This window comes from Meles meles, chromosome 13 (assembly GCF_922984935.1).
Source record: "Meles meles chromosome 13, mMelMel3.1 paternal haplotype, whole genome shotgun sequence".
In the NCBI taxonomy this organism is placed as follows: domain Eukaryota; kingdom Metazoa; phylum Chordata; class Mammalia; order Carnivora; family Mustelidae; genus Meles; species Meles meles.
The window spans coordinates 48,672,851-48,686,940 of NC_060078.1; positions in this window are offsets into that span (position 1 = coordinate 48,672,851).

Sequence of the window (14,090 nt, forward strand, 5' to 3'; positions counted from 1 at the left end):
TGTTTGAGTTGCAGGGGGCTACACTTAAAGGAGCCCTCGCCTGATAAAACGCAGGAGAAGTCTTGCACCAGATAAGGCTGCCCCTGGGACAGGGCGCAGGCTCAGCGCTTGCTCACCACTGCTTAGCACCAGTGAAGTGTTCCAAGAAGGCTGAGAAGGCACCTTCTTTCCTCTGGTTTTTCGACAGGCAAGTCGTGAAAATGCCTGGGTATGATCACATGTTTTTGAGATGCAACTTAGATTTCTCTGAGTCTTGAAATATAGGTTTTCGTGATTTAACATAAATGTTATTAATAATGAGGATTATTTTCTAGACCATTCTCTGAAAACGGTAAAAGAGACTGTGAATTACAATTTCTGGCTACCTGCCTGGATGACTTGTATGATTTTTTTCCCCCTTTACTGTCTCTGACATAAGAACAAGTGATTTTTAAAGCATTTGTCAAAGTCTTCATGATTTCAAATGTATATGCTTTAGAAAACAGTTGGATGATTGCACTTGACTGAGGTCTGTGAGACCCAGTTTAAACCAAGCATCTTTTCTTTGCCTTTAATGGGCTCTGTTTTATTAAGCCCACCAGCAGGAAGAGGCCACTTACGGAATGCTTCTTGCACCACTCGCTTTGATGGAATCCTTGGGTAGTGAGGTCATCCCACTGCATGATCCTAACATAAAGAAGGATTTGCCATCGGTTTCCAGATGATTTCTCAAATAATCTGCATACCATCTATCCTTCTTCCCTATGTGAAATAGTTTTCATGAACTTCGTTTGTTAGCACAGAAATAATAACTTCAGGTTAATATATGGAACTCTACAACCCATGCTAAAAGCAGGCTGAAAATGAGAGTTTATTCGCCCAATGAACATAAATTTGCATACTGTATGCCACATAACTGACTTCTTGTTAAACAGACACACACACACATATGCACATCCACACGTGCGCTTCCCATATGACATATTATTTGTCCTTTATGGTTATGTTTTGGAAAAACTTTGTATCTCACGTCACAGAACTCTTCTTAAGTGCCTAGGCACAGGGTTTCCTAGGAGGGGGAGAGCTTGCCTTTAAAAGGTGAGATAGCTAAAAATTGTTCCTGAAACTTACTTTTGGGGAAAAATACTTGCTTAGCTCAAGCCCTTTCTCTACTTCCTCTTGAGAAAAGGATGTCACTGACCCCAAGCCTGCTCTAAAGACATGTGAGGACAAGGACGGCATGAACATCTCTAGGCACAGAGCATAAAGAGGTCTGGTTTGTAATGAGTCAAAGGTTTTTCCCTTCACCTTCTCTTCCCTGGTTTCCTGACATTGGAGACACACACACACACACACACACACACACACACACACACACACACATACGATTTTGGTTCACCCAACAGTACCAATCAGGCTAAAGAAGGGACACCTTTTCCCTTCCTTAGTCTTTCCCTGCCGTCCCAAGCCTCCCACAGGTCTATGTCACCTCCCCATCCACCCACACTTTACACACCCTGCCGCCTTCTACTTGGGCTCTGCTCCTGAAGGATGCTGACAATGTGTGGCTGCCAGAAACTCAGTGATGATGAGTGGACATCGTAATGGCCATGAGTTGCTAACATCTCAGAAAGAAGATGAAGATACCTATGGCAATGCAAGACGTCTGAGAAAATTACATTTTCAATGTAACTATAATTTCAATAATAGAAAATGACTTTATGCTCTTCAATATTTTGGTTCATTTAACAAATGGCAAGACTCTTGGCTGGACATGACCTGAAAGAGTACAAGGGCAGGAGGGTTTACAGGACAGTTTCTCACAGTATAATGTCTTAAGTAAGGAATTCCCTCTGCAAAGAGTCTGGTGTGGCTGGGGGGCCAGAATGCCTGTGAATAGCCAGACACTGACTGAGATCCAAGGCGGCAAAATAATAAACAATTAGGACCTTCCCTCAAGCCAGGATATTAAACAGTCGAAGGAAGTGGAGACTTTCCACATGGAAAGAAAGGAACCTTGAGAGAGAGAAAGCACAGAGCATTGGCACAAACAAGGGCCATTTGTCCAGTTCCTGGGCTTTGTATTTCAAAGCAGATAATCCTCAGGGCACTCTGGGGAGACTTGCCAGCCAGAGACTGTGGCTGTTGCTGTGTTCTGGAAGGAAGGACAGTCCCTCTACCTCTTCTTCCGAGCATGCAGTTTCTAAGGAATGTGAAACATTCTCAACGGGGAAGTGGCGCCTGGCCAGACTTGACCCGTTAACCTTGTGTTTAAAAAGATGTTTCTTCTGGGTTGACCTCATCTCTGAACCCGCTCTCAGAGCCACCTCTGTTTAGTTCTTGGTGTGCCAGGGCCCAGTTTTCCCAAGTTTCCTCCCCAGCCTTTGTAACTGTGAACTCGAGATCTGCGTGTCTAAGGCAGGGTTGTGCCCTTTAATAATAAACTTCTTAAAGTTTGTGTGCATTTGGGAGTCATCTCTGGCATCTCACACTGGAAAAGCCCTCTCAGCATAATAAATAAGATGTCCCTTACTGCTGAGACAGAATTAGAATGATCAGTGTATGGGTAACAGTTCTCCAGAGAAATAGATAAACAGGTAGGTAGGTAGATAGATAAATGTGAGAGATAGAGATATTTAGAAAGAGAGAGAAGTAGAGAGGGAGATATTGAGATTTATTTTAGTAAAGTGGCTCATGGGATTGTGGGGGCTGACAGGTCCAAAATCTTTTGGGCAGGCCAGCTAGGGGGAGGACTCAGATAAGAGTTGATATTGCAGTCTTGAGTCTAGAATGTGCAGGTCTGCACACTGGAACCACAGGCAGGGATTCTCTGTTACAGTCTTGAGGCAGAATGGCTTCTTCCTTGGGAAACCTCTATAGTTTCTGTAAGGTCTCCAACTGACGGGGTGGGGCCCATCCCATTATGGAGGAAGGAAATCTGTTTTCCTGGAAGACTACTGATTTAAATGTTAGTCATGTCTCAACAAACATTTAGCAACATTAAGACTGGTATTTTACCATGTAATGGGGTACCGTGGCTTGGCCAAGTAGACACATAAAATTAACTGTCACAGTCAGTGAGTTTAGCCAATAGCTTATACCCCATCTTGTCCTTCTCAGGACAGTCTCTGTGGCTTCATCTCTGTGGCAGATACTCAGTATTCTAAGACTATTCAGTGCCTTCCTTCCCAGTGATTTCATGTTCTAATGTACCTATATGAACTGCGGCAATTTTTGAGGAACTTTTGCTTTTCTCCTGGCCTGATGGGTCTAAATTAGAAGTAGGCCGACATATTTAGTAAAGGGCCAGGTAGTAACTATTTTCATATTTGCAAACAATGCCATTTCTCTTGCCACAGCTCAAGCCATGGTAATTTCAAATGAATGGTGTGGCGTGTTCCAATAAAACTTTATTTACAAGAACAGACAAAGGGCCACCTGATTTTGTCCATGAGTAAAGATAGAGTTTGGGGTGATATCAGACATTTTCTCCCTACCAAACCTGGTGAGAGGGCTGGAGAAACTACAGTCTGGGTTGGGATATTTTGAGCTGTGAGGGAAAAAAACTCAAAGTAGGATTTAACATCTCATATAATAAAAAAGCCCGGGAATGGGTAGTTCCAGGGATAAGTCAAGGTCTCAAAGGCATCTTCAAGGACCAAAGTTCTTTCCACCTCTGTACTCTGTCATCTTCAGCATATTGGTCTAGTTTCCCCCAGTATTTGCAAATCGTTCCTATATATCCTGGCAGACATGACCACATATGATGGAAGAAGAAAAAGGGTGTGCTCCAGTGCAGCTCATTTTAGTAGCAAGAAAGCCCTTCCCAGAAGGCCCTGGACCATCTCCCTCAGTTCTCATTGGCCAGAACGAGGTTACGAGCATGCTGGCGAGACTGGGCCTTCTGTGACCAGCTGGGTGAAACACTTGGTGGCCAGGGGACGAAGGTAGATTAACCGTGAAAATTCAGGCTCTACAAGCAACCAAGCCATCAACAATGCCCCTCGGAAGAAGCCAGCAATGCCTGCTCAGTCCCATCTCTACCACAAGAATGGGGCCAGGGTGGGGGCAAATTGCCACCCTGTGATAAATGAGCAGAGTTTGAAGGGAGAGAAGGAGGGAAACAGTCTGGAGAGCAGTTGGAGAGAGTGGTTTCCTCTGTGAAGTGCCATGTAACGGGGCAGGGCGGGGGCTGTGAGGGAGCCCTGGCTAGAGAAGGGGAGCCCCCAAGCCAGAAAAATGGAAACTGAAATGTCCCTGGAGAAATGAAGAGTGCCCAGGGGACCTGTGGCCAGAAGACTCCCCTCTCTGTCATCCAGTTGTTAGGAAAGCCCCTGGCCAACAAACTCAGGCTCGGGGGGGGGGGGGGCAAGAAGCCTTAGGAGGCTGTGCTGGATGGTGTCTGTCTGCTAACCTCCTTTAGAGCCCCCAAGGCCTGGAGTGCAGCAAGCAGGAGCAGCAGGAGTCCTGGGCCCCAAAAAAGAAACTGGAGGGGTAACCTGTGGGTTTAAGCTCTATTTTTAAGTGTTCAAGTGACGTTGACTTAGCTATTCAGTCTTTCATGGGGTGGGGGTAACCCTGCTGAGGCTGGGTTTTTTGTCCTGGATTTGGAGGCAGGCCAGGAAGGAGGGCTGGACACAGCTCCTAGGCTCTTCTGGGTCTAGCTCTGCTTTGGCCCATCAGCCACCCAGGGAAATCCAAAAGATGTCAGCACTCCCCTCTCCTGTGTGAGCAGCCCAGTTTTGATCTGATTGGGCTTGGGGTGGGGTGGGGTGCAGAAGAGCCCATCTAGCCCTGCCCTGCCCTGCCCTGCCCTGCCCTTCCCTTCCCTTCCCTTCCCTTCCCTTCCTTTTCCTTGTTCTTTAATGATACACTATAATGAATAAAACACACACTTCATTCTTATCTATAGTTCTATCTGGTACCGTAATTCAATTTAGATACATTGCATAAGATGTGCCAACAATCATATTAATAACCAAATACACTCCATGACTTTGCTTGGGTGATACTTTTAACAGTGAACTCCAGGTCACAACAAAGTAACCGTCACCAAGGTTTTGGATGATAATGACTTCTCCGGCCAAGCAGGCTGTAAATATATTTTGAACGGAACCTGGCATCACCTGAAGGAATTCTAACTGCTGGGATCATTTGTCAAGACAGCTTCAGAGCAGACGGACTCTGTGGAGGTGGGGTGCTTAGTGCTGAGGAGAGAAACCACGTCCAGGCACGGGAGTGCAGCATGAAACGTGAGGCAAAGGCAGTCACAACCGAAGTGGGGAGCTGGTTTTCTGCCTTGTTCCACCTGAGGCAGTTCTCCGCTACTCTCTGACTTTCTTGACGCTTCCCTGTCCCTTGCCTCCTCCCCTTCTAGCCCCCCCCCAAAATGAGTTTCAGATGACTTGGTTGGAAGGGATCTTAGGGTCACCTGGTCAATACTGTTCTCATTCACATGATAACTGGGGGGGACGGGCCCAGAGGAAGGGGCATGATCGAGGCCATGGGCCATGAGGTCTGTGGCTAGTCTCAGACTTCGGTCTCCTGATGTCACAGAGAATTCAGGCTCCAGAGCCTGAAATGTATGGATGCTGTGTCTACTGAGTCTTAGCTGTATGTCAGCGTACAAGGCAGTAAATTCTTCATGCTAAGGTTTCCCACCTAGAATATGTGATCCGGACACACCGTGTCTCAGACGCTGTGAAGATCAGAGGGCAGGGAACCTGGGAAGCACTGAATGCCAGGCCCACGCTCAGATCTCAGTTCTGTCAGTTGGTCAGTTTTATTGTTGTTGATACTCTTCTTTGCCTTATACTCTTCCTGCAGCACAGAAATCTTTATTATATTTAAAAAATACATCGGCAGGCTTCAGACTCTGATGGACTTGGCCACACTTCCCTTGTCCCAGGAGGGACAATGACACGCCTGATGACATTCTAGTCCTATTTTTGAAGCTCAACACAGATCTACCTTCACAGATTTCCTTCTGAACTCATCTCTCATGGCACATTGAGGGCAATTTCGCTGTACCACTTCTCACTGCCTCGTGTCAGCCCCACGTAAGGTCCATCTATGGGGTCAGACAACACTCCCGACTCCCTCCTTCAGCCCAGCACTTTGCATGGTGCTTGACTCACCAGTAGGTGCTTAATGAATATTTGTGGAGTTAAACCGACTTTTGTCTCTGGCAACCTATTTTTTAAGTTTCTATTGGTGCTGCCGGTTTTAAAGACAGGACCCCTGTTCCACTCTGGAAAGAGTTCAGGGCTGTGAATATCTCAGCGAGTTTCCTGGGAGCCAGAGACCGAAGTGATAGTGAGCTGTCGCACCCTCACCCCACTCAGAGCCATGTGCAGCCTCACACAGAAGCAGCTGTTTAGGGACAAATGACTCATCACCGGCATTGCCCATCCACTTTCCTTATCATCTTCCCTTTAAAGGGAAACTTGATTTGAGACTCACAGAGGCTTTCAGTATCTATTAGGGGGTAAACATTCCATCGGAGGGGCTCTTGCCCCTGCCCCAGTGTATTCCCAGGGTACTTCTCCAGTTTGAATGTTCCCCTCTTTCCCAGATCATTGTCCTAAGACATTATGCAAATTTCCAGAAACCCACACTGTACAAAGCATTGCACAGCCTATCTTTAGACTCAGAATTGGATTCCCCTTGGGCCTGCTCTGCATGAAGTCTGGGCAGTGCTCCCTGCTAATGGGCACAGCTGGGCATCTCTCCCTGATAGAGCTGGCAGGACCTTTGGAGATGACCTAATTCCCTCAGGCCCCAAATCACAGCGGAGACTCCATGGGAATATATGCTTGGCCTCCTGGAAGCTTCTTTCTTTCTTTTCACCTTTGTCACAAGGTGAAATTGGAAGTGTAATGTTTCACTTAAATGAAACTTGGCTTCTCCAAATTTCCCTTCTCTCCTGTGCAAAGGTCTTGGCATATCAGTTCTTCCTTCTTCAGAGAAAAATGATAACATAAGCAGCCAGGGGGATCCCATAGGATCAGCCCCTATTCAGCCAATGGGGACAGTCCCTCGGTGTCTCCCAAGAGCATTACATTCCCTTCCCTCTCCAGGTGGTCGAACAACTGACTCTCCACCAGGCCAGCGGCTGTTGAGACTCCTGCTGAGCCCAGAGCTTCCAGGGGAAGATGTAGGCTGGATGACTGGCCAGTTTACAGAGAAAGCTTGGAATGTTGCGCAGGCGGTGAATGGGGCAAGAGGTTTTCCAGTTTGGACTTACTAATGAGTATGATTCCTTTGAGAGATTAGTGAGGGCTGGGATTGCCTAGGACCCCACGAAGAGGCTCCAGTTCATTCCTGGGATAAACATATCATGGGCATGGAATAACTCCAAGCTGAGCGGAAAGGAGCAGGGGTCCTGCAGTCCCGAGAGAGTTGCCTCCCCATGGAGCTGACGGAGGATGGAGCAGAGGATACCAGAGCCCCTGCAGTCACCCATGTTCCGGAAAAGGAGCATTCAAGGGGAACCAGTGAACGGGTGTTTACTGAGTCCTTGCCAGCTGCTGGTCAGTTCTTAGAAGGAGGTACTATTACCATCTCCTCTTTACGAATGGGGAAGTAGAAGCTCAGAGGGGGTTATATGACCTCTGGCCACATAGCTGGTGAAAAGCAGATCTAGGGTTCAAGCCTAGGTCCTGTGCACTTGTTCTCATCAATGCACTCCATTTCTTCAAGGTCATGACAAAAAAAAAAAAAAAAATTAGGAGCTAGGCTTCTGGACTGGCAACTTGTGGAGCTCAAGGGACCCTTTCCCTCTATGAAACAGCTATTTAACTCGAGAAAACTATAAATATCAGTTATTTATAATCTCTGGAAATTGTCTTAAAGACACAGCAAATGGAGACACATTCATTTAAGAAAATCTACTAAATCTTGGTGAGAACAGTGGGCGTCTATGGCATTTGGACTGTGACCCATTCCTTTATCCCCTCTCAGCTCGGTCTTATGAAAACTCCACACCAGGCCTCTACCCTGGGCTGGTATGGCCACTAACACAGAGCCTGCCTCTCCCTCCGATTCCCAGTCTAGGTTAGAGTTTTGCCCCCAGTGGGGCAAGACACAGGTATTTCTCACCCTCACAGCCCTGTGTTTATAGAAGTTCTATTCTGAGGAGGCACAGCTAAGGTGGCCAAGCCCCCCTTCTCCCATGGAGCCTCCACTCCCATGAGCAGAAGTTCTGCTCCAGGTGCAGTGGGCTGGGATGCTGGGACCTCAACTCTACATGCCACTCGCCCCCAGGATGGAGGCTGCACGCTGGGAGAGACAAGCTGAGAGTACTGGGGCTGTCTCCATCTCAGTACCTGCTTGGAGAACACGGGTGTCATCACTCTGGGGAAGCAGGTGTCTGTCCCCATCTCCGGCTCCTGAGCACTGCTATAGATGATCTGGCCCAGGGGAAAGCAGACAGTAAGGATGAAGAGCTCACAGCGTTGCCTCAGGGAACTGACTTTATTTAGAATAGAATGTAGAGAATTCCATGTCTGCTGGAGGGGAACTATTGAAAACAATGGCGATCCAGTAGAGAGAAATTAAAAGGAGGCTCTTAACTTCATGGCATGAGCAGCAAGAAGCCAAAGACAGGAACAGCTAGGAGTTTGCTAGGAATTGGGTAAAGAGATAATCTCCAAGAAGAGCCTTCTTGGGATCTCAGTCAGTTCTGGGAGTCAGGCGGTGTGCAGTTGTTAGGCTGGACTGACTCAGGCACGATCGGCAGGAGGTGGGGCAGACTTGAACTCATATTCCAGTTCACACACAGATCCATCAACAAATGTCGGTGCCTCACAGGCAGAAGAGGCCTAAGCACGCACTGCTGGGCTAGCAGCAACAACCACAAAGCCAGGCTCAGAAATCCCGTCACACATATGCCCGGTAGCCTGGCACGCAGCTTTGTGTGTTCAAACTTGTACCCTCTCAGGAGTGACCAGGGAGGAAACACCCAAGTTACTAGTCTCTGGCTAAATGTGGGGGGAAATATAAATTTCTAGAACTGTGATAGAGGTCTCCAATTCTCACACTCATGCTGGTGAAGGGTAAGTATATGACTGGTCAAAGGCACTTAATCACACTTTTTTTTTTTAAAGATTTTATTTATTTATTTGACAGGCAGAGATCACAAGTAGGCAGAGAGGCAGGCAGAGAGAGAGGAGGAAGTAGCCTCCCCCACCCTTAACCGGGCCGCTGAGCAGAGAGCCTGATGATGCTGGGCTCGATGCAGGGCTCTATCCCAGGACTCTGAGATCATGACCGGAGCTGAAGGCAGAGGCTTTAACTCACTGAGCCACCCAGGTGCCCCTAATCACACCTTTTGATCCATAAATGGCTTATGCTGACCCAGGGGAAACTCCTGGGGAACGAAGCTAAAACATTAAACATAAGTAAAAAAAAAAAAAAAAAAAATCTGAGTGGGGACCTAAGGGGCTGAACACTGGGGGAAAACGGATTGACTTCACAGAATTAGTCCAGCCAACTTAGCAGACAAACAATGACAGGAGATAAACAAATGAATAAACAAAAACAAGAGACTCAGGCAGGGACGGGGAGAACTGGTTTCCAGTAGTTATTGTGTATTATCTAAAATGTTGTGGGCGCCTGGGTGGCTCAGTGGGTTAAGCCTCTGCCTTCAGCTCAGGTCATGATCCCAGGGTCCTGGGATCCAGCACCGCTTCAGGCTCTCTGCTCCGCAGGGAGCCTGCTTCCTCCTCTCTCTCTGCCTGCCTCTCTGCCTAGTTGTGATTTCTCTCTGTCAAATAAATAAAATATTTTAAAAAAATAAAAAAAAATAACATGTTGACTTGTTAAAAGTTTTGAGACATACAATGAAAGAACATGTGATACACAGGGACAGAAAGCAGGCAACAGACACAGTGTTTGAGGGGTCCGGACGTGGGACGTGGTGACAAAGGCTTCCAGGTAGCTGTTATAAATATGTTCAAAGGAAAACATGGAAAAAATTGATATCAAACCAAGTGTGTTTTGTAATCACAATGGAGTTGAATTAGAATATGTGTAAATTAAATAACATACTCCTATATGGCCAGAGGGCCAAAAAGGAAATCAAAGGAAAGTACAATATACTTCCAAATGAGTAAAAACAAAAACTCCACATATTAAATTGTATGGGATGCAGCTAGAGCAGCACTCAGAGAGAAATGTATAGCTGTGAATGTATATATTAAAAAATAACAGATACTTCCTATCAACAACCTAACTTCTACCTGAAAAATACAGAAGAGCAAACTAAAAGCAAAATAAGCCTAAAGAAAGAAAGGTGAAAGATTAGAACAAAGTAAATGAAATAGAGAATAGAAAAACCATAAAGAAAAATCAATGAAACCAAACACTAGGTTTTTTGAAAAGTTCAACAAAATTGATAATCTTTTTGCTAGAATGACCAAGCAAAACAGGGAGAAGACTCAAATTACAGAAATGAAAGGGACTAAAATGTAATAGTCTGAACAACGTGATGCCAACAAAAACTTGTGTGAAACGGACAAAATCCTAAAAAGGTGATAGATGTGTTAATTAACTTGATTGTGGAAATCATTTTACAATGGATATATAAATTAAATCATCACATTGTACACTTAAATATATATAGTTTTATTTGTCAGTTGTGCCTCAATAAAACTGAGAAACAAGGAAAACAATTCCATTTTCAAAAGCACAAAAAAAGAATAAAATATTTAGGAATAATTTTAAGAAAGATGGGTAAAGCTTGCACATCACGTTGAAAGAATTGAAGACAATCTAAATAAATGGAAAGTCACCATATATTCATGGGTTGAAGAATTAATATTGTGAAGATGAGAATGCTCTCAAAACTGGTCCAGAAGGCCATGGACTCCCTATCAAAATACAGCTGGCCTTTTTTTTTTTTTTTTTTTTTGCATAAATTGACAAGATGATCCTAAAATTCATATGGCAATATGAGGGACCTTGAATAACCAAAGCATCCTGAAAAAGAATAAGGTTGGGGGCTCACACTTCCTAGTTTCAAAACATAATTACCACAAAGTTAGTTATAGTAATCTGAGCTGTGGAAATGTCATAAGGACAGATACACAGATCAATGGAATAGAGTTGAAAGTGCAGAAATTTATGGTCTATAAATTTTCAACAAAGGTGGCAAGATAATTTAATTCAACAAATGGTGCTGGGACAACTGGATATCCACAAGTAAAAGAATTAAGTTAGACTCCATATCACCCATGCACAAAAATTACCCCAAAACTGATATTTCTAAATTTAACAACCCAAACTGTAAAGCTGTTAGAAGAAAATATAAGAATAAACCATGACCTCTGGTTAAGCAATGGCCTCTTAGATTTGGCCACAGAGGAAAAGAAATAGATAAATTGGACTTCACCAAAATTAAACCTTTTGTGTTTCAAAGGACATACCAAGAAAATGAAAAGGCAACCCACAGAAGGGGAAAAATACTTGCAAATCATTTATCTGATAAGGGTCTAGTATCCAGAATGTATAGGAAATTCTTACAACTCAAAATTGAAAGACGGCCCAGTTTTAAAAAGGTGAAGCATTTGAATAAACAGGTCTCAAAGAAGATATGCAAATGATCAATAATGACATGGAAAGATGCTCAACCCCTTGAATCATTAAGGAAATGTATATTAAAACCATAATGAATGGATGACTATAATAAAAAAGATAGATAATAACAAATGTTGGTGAGGATTGGAGAAATCAGAACCTCCATACATTGTTGGTGGCAATGTAAAATGATGTAGCACCTTTGGAAAACAGTTTGGCAGCTTTGCCAGAAGTTAAATGTTGGGTTACTATTTGACCAGAATTTCCACCCCTAGGCATCTGTCCAAGAGGAATGAAAATATGTATCCACCCCAAGAGATGGATGTTTATAGCAGCATTGTTCATGATAGGCACAAAGTGTAAACAACACAAATGTCTGTCAACAGATGAATAGATAAACACAATACGACATATACATGTAATGGAATATTATTCAGCCACAAAAAGGAGTAACATAAGGATACATAACGTGGATGAACCTGAAAAATATTACATTAACTGAACAAGGCAAGTAACAAAAGGCCACATACTATGTGGTTCCATTTATATGAAATGTTCAGAATAGGAATATCTATGAAGACAGAAAGTGGATTAGTGGTTGCTTTGGGTGGGGTTGGGGTAGTGATCACTAATGGGTACCAAGTTTTTTTTGTTGGGGGGTGATGAAAATATTGTGAACTTAGATTGTGGTGAACTTGATTATGAATATACTAAAACCCATTTAATTTTGCACTTTATATTGGTTAATTTCATGCTGTGTGAATTTTATCTCAATAAATATATTTTGAAAACTAAAAAAAAAAATCCCTTAGGGCTGATGAGAGACAGAGAGGACATACTGGGTGGCCCCCAGGGCCCAGCTCCTCATGATTGAGGGTCCCCTGTGTCTCTAAGCTGGAGGATGGTGACTACACTCTTCCCAGGCTCAAGCACTGGAATCCGGAGGGAAGAAAGGAGCTCTTGGACCTGCACTGGCCTTGCCGCCAAGACATATTTTGGTGGTGTTTCCTCAGTGCTTCCTTACTCTGGGACTTCCTCACGGTGCAGTCGCACACAGCGCGAGGCCCCCACAGCTATGGGGACAGGCACTCACACCGACCTGGGTGATTTTTTTTTTTTTTAAAGATTTTATTTATTTATTTGATAGCGAGAGAGAGAGAGATCACAAGTAGGCAGAGAGGCAGGCAGAGAGAAAGAGAGAGGGAAGCAGGCTTCCTGCCAAGCAGAGAACAGAGAGCCCGATGTGGGACTTGATCCCAGGACCCTGAGATCATGACCCGAGCCGAAGGCAGCGGCTTAACCCACTGAGCCACCCAGGCGCCCCGACCTGGATGATTTGTAATCTTGACAGCACTTTCCCCATTCTTGTCGGTTGAGTCACTGCGACAGTCCTGAGAGAAGTGCTGTTATTCCCACATCATAGGGGAACCTGAGACCAGAGGGGTGAAGAAGGCTGGCCAAGGTCAATCAGCATATTAGGAGCAGAGCCAATGATCCAGCCCAAGGCTGTTTCTACTTCCAGTCACTCTGTTCCACTTCTATGCAACGTCTGCTCCACTTTCTGCTGAGAAAGGGAAAAGGAGAGGACAGGGTCAGTCCTTCTGGTCTTTGTTTCCCATCAGGGATAAGGGTCATCACAACGTCTTTCCGGGGATAACAGTGCACAGGGATGTGATTGCAAAGTGTCTTGGGCTGAGGATCAAATGGTGACATGTGGCATTCATCTACTCATCAGAAGATGCCACTTTTTTTTTGTCTGGTCTACTGATGGAGCTGAGGGCTCCAGGCTGTTTAAGGAACTCATCCCAGCTTCGCTGCGGCTGCTGTGGTTGGCAGCACTCGCGTGCTGGAGAGCTTTCCTTCGCTAAGTTAGGGAAGATCATAATTGTCGAGCTTCTGATGTCTAGTCAGCAAACTCTTGCTTCACTGATCATGGACACCAGGAAGCCCAGATGTCTCAGGAGGGCAGGCCCATCATATCCCCTGGAATTCCTAACATGTGCCTCCCTGCTAAGACCCATCCCAAACAATGCTCTACTCTTTGGGTTTACAGAAGTGTTTATTAAACAGCTCTGATAATACACTTCAGCATTTGCTTCTTGTGACCTGGTCATCCGTCCCCACTCGGCTGGCTTGGGTTCTGAGAACAGATTGGAAGTGTTGAGTTCCCCAGAAGCCTACCAAGCCTGTGTTGTGTGGGTGTCTGCGCCCGTCACTTTCCCCTTCTGCACATGACAGGTGTAGGAACCCTGGCTCCTCTCCACCGGGGCTCCTTCTGTGCACAGGGGGCCTACCTGGGACACCTGGCCCATTAGGAATTGGGTGCCATTTCTGTCTCCTAATACCCACATTCTGTGATTCAGTCTCCCCTGATGGTGGGCCGGCAGATTCTGAAGCTCTTGGTGGCAGCCATCCACGAGGGCTCACAAGAACATATTTACTTGTTTGTTCTCACTTGGTTTTACAGGACAACTGGGTTACTGCTGGAAGAGAGCTGCTCATTTGGGAAACCTGTTGGGTTCAGTCACCAGAAA